Genomic DNA, 6,674 nt, shown 5'->3' with positions numbered 1-6,674 from the left:
GGGGAATGCCAGGGCCAGGAAGTGGGAGAGGGTGAGTTGTTGAGCAGGGGGAGGGGGGAGGGAACAGGGGTTTTATTTTATTTCGTTTTATTTTTTTTGGAGGGGAAACCGGGAAAGGAGATATCATATGACATGGAAATAAAGAAAATATCTAATAAAAAAAAGTTAGCACAGTGTCATATTATGTATATTACAAAGCATAATAAAATGAAAAGTAAAATACTTAGATTAAGAATAACAGAATATTTAAAAATAATCTTTAAATATGCAAAATATTTTGCCAAGAAGTTTCTAGAAAATACTGTTCCTTTCTTTTTTCAGAACCCTAGTTCAAAGCATATAGAACTCCATACAGTGTTAGTAAATCATACACCAATAACTTTGAGTCATAATATTCATGGGAGAAAATTGAACTTAACATAATAAATTTTGTTATACATTTGGTTCTGATAATTTTTCATATTTTTCTTTTTTATTTATTCTTCTCTCATATATTACATCCCAAATGCAGTGTCCCCTTCCTGCCCTCTCCCATTTCTCTCCCCATCTCTCTTTCCCTTCAGATCCATGCTCCCTCCATCTACCCTTAGAAAAGAGCAGGCCTCCCAGGGGCATCAACCAAACATGGCATAAGAAACTACAGCAAGGCCAGGCTTATGTTCTCAGGTCAAGGCTGGACTAAGCAACCCAGTTGGGGAAAAGAGTCCCAAAAGCTGGCAAGAATCAGACAGCCCCTTCTCTTGCTGTTAGGCTTCCCACAAGATCACCAAGCTTCACAACCATAACATACACAGACGACCTAGGACAGACCCATACAGGCTCTCTGATCTTTGTGAGCCCACTCAAGTCCTGTCAGTTGTCTGTGGGCCGTGTTCTTGTAGTGTCCCTGACCACTCTGGCCCCTCTAATCCTGCCTTCTTTTCCTCTTCAGGACTCTGAAGGCCAGGCTGTAGGACTCTGCACCTGCTCCCGTGAGTTGCTGAGTCTCACTGGTCTCTCTGATGATGATTTATGTTAGGCTCCAGTACCAATACAGTCTGCAGGCTGGACAAAGTGTAGGTCAGAGGTTTTGTGGCTGGCTTGGTGTCCCAGTCCCTCCACTTGAGGCCTTGTTTAATTACATAGGATGGCCAGTTAGGTTCTGATAATACTAATTAATGGTCACATTAAGAAACACTTGGCATATATGTATGCACTGGTACTGTTGAAAAGTAAGTCTTTGACTAAATATGCATTTTCAAGGTCAACTGCAGCTTTCATATGGGACTCTGTAAAATAAGTTTTCTAAATCTGTCTTTGAATAGAGGTGTGGCAGCTTAATCTTTGCCACTTCACAGTTAGGGAAGTTTTGAAAATACATTTTCTTCTGGAATATAATCTAAACAATGTATGATTACAGGTGATAAACTTCTTAGATTCCATGTATTGTGATAACATATTACCATTATATGGTTTGAGACTTCCTCCAACATTATCTTTAAAGGAAGAAATGTTAGGTTGGAAAACTCCACTCCCTGTGTTTCAGGGAATATAGGAAATAGCACTATAGCTGCTAGATTCACATTCATCAACAACAGGAAAACTAACTTGTGGGGCCTTAATTTTGGCCTGGTATTCAAGCTTAGGATTCTGGTTATTTTTGGAATCCACAAAAGCTATGTTTTCAAACGTGTGTCCTTAAAGGATTCACTACCCTTGCTCTTCCTACCATCCTCTGAAGGATTCTCCAACCCCTGAGCATTCACAGAATTTACAGTTTCACTAAAACAAACAGCAAAGCCATAGAGAGGGGCTGCAGTGGTGGAAGATCAGCTGGATGATCTTCCAGAAGACCCAGATTCAATCCCTAGCACCAACATGGTGCTTCACAGACATCTGTAACCCCAGTTTCTCGGCATCTGGCATCCTCTTCTACTGTCTGGGAGCATAATAATAATAATAATAATAATAATAATAATAATAGCAATAATAATAATATAACCCTAGACCTTTGAATTGTATTGTTCTGGTTGAGTATCATGAAATGAAAAGGATAATTTTTTCAAAGACCTTAAATTTTATTCCTAATTTCTATGACAAAAAAAACCAAAACAAAAAAACAAAAAACAAAACAAAACCCTGAGAACCAATGCCTTTTGGTGATTTAAAACTTCTAACTTCTAGATCTTATTACTCCTTTTTAAAAAAGAAAGAAAGATGGTCAGGATCCTGCCATTGAAATTCATTGTAAGATGCTGATATTGAGATTTCTTCACTGACAGATTTGAGTACAAAGGTAGAAGGGGCAGACAAACATCATGTTTGACTATCTTTTGGTCAAAACCTTTAATGTTCAATTTATATACAACAGAAACTATTAACTCTTTCCACGGAGTGTGAGGAACAGCAGATTCTCTCTACAACACATGCTAGATTCTCAACACAGCAGTTGATAATGTTGCCCTGACTCATTGCTCAGAGAATGTACTAGCAACAACCAGGAGCTGGTACACTTTTTCCACTGAAGGCTCCTTGTGTTGTTGTTGTTGTTTGGCTTTGTTTTGCAGTAAGAAAATCTAGTCTCCACAAATGTTGAAGTGTAAAATACCATCTTAGTAATTACAACTCCTGTACCATACAGAACGTTCAGAACTTGTTTGTGTGGCATAATTACAACGTCATATTCATAGTCTGATTCACCAAGCAAGGACTATTTCAGATGTGATGTGTATGTGAAATTATGTAGTACCTGTACTTCTATGGCTGGCTGATTTAACTCAGCATAAGATCTTCCAAAGGTTTATAAGACATGAAAGGGCATTTACTGCCTTTGCATGGTAGTGAGCTTATAAATAACCATTAAGTCTGAAACAAGACAAAACTAACCTTAATAATTAGTGGAAAAATCACTATTATGCTGTGGTGTCTAAAAAATCATTGCCAAAGCATTAAAAACTCTCTTATTTTCCACTATAGATATGTAGAGAATCCCAAAAGCACAACAGCAGATGCATCTTTAATATACTGGAATATAAGCATATATATATATATATATATATATATATATATATATATATATATATATATATATATATATATATATCTGCCAAGAGTAGTTTACACTGTGTTTGGCTTTTTATCATTCATCTTTCAACACAGAGCAAGCCTTTTATTCTATTATTTGATGAATTCTCATGTTCTCTTCTAAGACCGAATTAACTTCTAATGGTTTGTCCTTTACACATTCAAGGCTGTACATTATCTCTCAGAATTTCCTTAACATCAAGTATGTAGTCAGGACCACTTCCTCATAGTCAAGTTTGCTCTTTCCTTTCAACTGTTTTCTGCGTTTCTAGCAATACATTATTCTTCACTAAGTTGCTCCAGCTGTATAATTAGTGTCTTTCACACAGAGGCTCAATCACCAATCCCATTGGCAATTGTTTATTATACAATTTCAAGTAGATTCAACTCAAAGACTTGTGAGGCATGCAGAATAATTAATTGTGGCCTAGGATATTGCTAAAGCTGATACCCCCTCCCCAGGACTCAGCTACTCTGTGACAACATTTGTTCTACTAAGAACAATGAATGGGCATGTATTCAGAAATGAGAGCACTATAATTGTACATCCTACAGATACCTCTTTAAGTGCCTAGACCTAGGAAATACTGATGGGAAAAACAGATGGGATCCATGTATGGCCACAGCACCAAGATGGCTGAATTTTAAGCATGGTAATAGTGGCCCACAAGCCCCTTTTCAACAGAATAAGTTGCCATTGTTCTCAATGCCAAAAAGGGTAGATAATTAGATATGTTACATTTTAAGACACCAATATATGAGGGCTTGACTTATTGACTAGAAAAAAGATTAAATGTAGTTAACTGATAAAGAGACTCTACTGTTTATACCATTCAAAATTCATTAGAGTAATCATTACGTTTCTGAATTCTATCCAGGAGGTGGAGCAGGAAATGTTAGCTTGGAAAAAAGTTGTTTTTCATAGATATCAAGAACTAACCAGGAAAATGTATCATTAGAAGGAAAGCAAACACAATGGCCTCAGTTTAACTCCTATCCTGTTTATTATCAACTTGCCTTGGCTACAAAATTAAATTGTCACACCCCTTTCCGAAGTTCATAAAAATTACAGAAAAGTACAAGAGCTCCACAACTGGGCCATATTAAGATACCTCTGACACAAACCTCTTTTTTCCTGGTCCTTATTAAACACTGTCCTGTTTGGGGGTAATAAACCCCCATTCACATCTAGCCAGTTAAAGGTGCTTGCATAAAGTTACTAAGTTCCATTTCCAATCAGACCCAGCCTACTTTAGCTCATGGAAACCAAACCAAGGCACAAATCACTCTTTTTAAAAGGCAATTTATTTTATTTTTGTTTGTATGGGTGGTAGAGAGGCATATGTGCATGGAAGTGCAGGCACCTGCTTGGGCTAGGGGCCCTGGAGCCCCTGGAGCTGGAGTTACACAAGTTTGTAAACTGCCACATGTGGGTGCTAGGATCCAAACTCAAGACCTTCTCCAAGAACAATACAGGCTCTTAAACATTGAGCCATCCTCCAGCCCCACACAAACCACTTTTTATTTTCCCCATGAAGTATTTACCTTTCTTGTACTAAGTTATATAAGAAAGAAACTAAAATTAAACAAGAAGTCACCTCTCAAATCAATCCCAAGCTACCTTATCATTCCTTCTTTCTTAGAAATATATTTTATTTTATTTTCTCTTCTTGAAGTACTGAGGACCTCAGGACTTTTCATATGCCAGAAAAGTCCCCTACCAGTGAGTTACCTCTACAATCACATACTATCAGTGTTCTGTCACATATAACAGAGAATACAATCCTGGGGCCAATGAGAATCATGTATAGGTCTCCCATCAGTGATATCAAGGTGTGTACTAATTACCTGTATTTGGGATTTACTCAATATATCCATGAATCTAAAGATATTGTACCTGATAAATATATACAAATAGTACGTGCCAAATTCAGAGTGAAAATCAAATAAGATTTAAAAGCCAATTTGCAGTCTAATTAGAGCCACAGGCTTTGAGAAAAACACAATTAGTTCCTTACATTATATCATGTGAAAAAATAAATGCAGAGGCTTCTTACTCCCATATCACTGAATACTAAGACTCTTGGTGAAGATTCGCAGGTTAGCTTTACCTAAATATCTAACTAGAAATTGGAGAGCATGGGCTACTGGCACAATAAAGCCTTTCATCACTATAGTCTGTATTCCCCACTTCTGACAAGCTATTTAGGAAGTGGGGGAAGACTTGGATGTGATCTCTGGTATCATCATATTTCATTGGAAGAGAAACTGCATGATTTGAGTAAGATATGTGCTGTTAGAAACTGACTTTTCCAGAGGAGGAAAAATTTGAGTGGTAAATGCCTCCCTGGTCCCTACAGAGAATTGAAGATAAAGATTTTAACATCTGCAGATCTTAAAGAGAGCCAGTGGGTCTTATGGCTAAGATTCTGATGCTTTTTTATGTTGCAGTGATATGAAAGTTAGAGTGTATTCCTTATTTTGTTTATATTTACATATTTGGCTCTACCTAAAAACCCCTCATCAGACTTTGATAGGTTGGCCACCCTCATCAATCCCTTTGGAGGGATCAAAGGGCCAAAGTAGGAAAACTATTTTTTTAACTGAGATGCAGTTCTAGATTAGCCTAGACCAAGTAATAAACCATGACCTTGAGAAGGTCATTTGCCAGCTCTGACCTCACTTTCTTATCTGAAAAGCTGAACTAGGGAACTAAGCCAGTGGTTCTTTATGCTTTTGTCTTCTGAAACATCCATGAAGTTAATAAACATGAGAATTTGCAATATCTACTTTAAATCCCATTCACTTTATTTAAAAGGCACATTAGAAAGAAATCAAGGGACTTTATTTTTCACAAAACCCTTGAATGGATTCCACTGGTGTGAACAGAAATCCTCAAGTCCTTTTCCGAATTTATAAACATTTTTTTTTGCTAGCAGTTATAATTTTTTAACAAAAATCATTTGAAACCTTCTTTATTGGTGCTATATACCCACATGTACTACAAATTAGTGTTGATAATGACTATTTTGGAAACATTTTAGAACATCAATATACCAAATTGTGGAAAGTCTTTAAGAACTGAATGAAGACCAGGACTAGCTTTGTGTGGACATATTATTAAAAGCCTGAAGACTTTTCCTAACTAAAACACTGAGTGCTGAAAATATATGGCTTCCATTATTTTAGTTAAATTACTAAATGGTAGGTTGGAAAAAAAATACACTGTTTGCCAAAGGAGATCCTTTATCTCCATTCCAGTTTTCTCCTGTGCCTTGTATGGTTTTCTGAGGTCAGAATAGGAAAAACATTTTAGGCATTTTAAATTTTTGACATTAAAATACAAAGATCATTCAGTCTTGTCTTTCTATGGGCAGTCTGTAATCACTTCACCTGAGTGTCCATGTGTGGGGTGGATGTGTGTGGGGGGGATGAAGGAAGCATAATGAGTTATGTGAGTCTTTATGGAGGTCTGGAATGAAATACCTGAAAACCAGTCACCTCCGGCTCCGATCTATAACCTCCACAGAATTGGCTGGCTTAGTTCAATATTCTCTGAAGAAATTTCTATTTGGAAGATGAAATTGAAGTGAACTTATAAATTGGTCTTC

The sequence above is a fragment of the Mastomys coucha genome, chromosome X (assembly GCF_008632895.1).
Source record: "Mastomys coucha isolate ucsf_1 chromosome X, UCSF_Mcou_1, whole genome shotgun sequence".
NCBI classification, from domain to species: domain Eukaryota; kingdom Metazoa; phylum Chordata; class Mammalia; order Rodentia; family Muridae; genus Mastomys; species Mastomys coucha.
Note: the sequence above shows the minus strand (reverse complement) of the source record.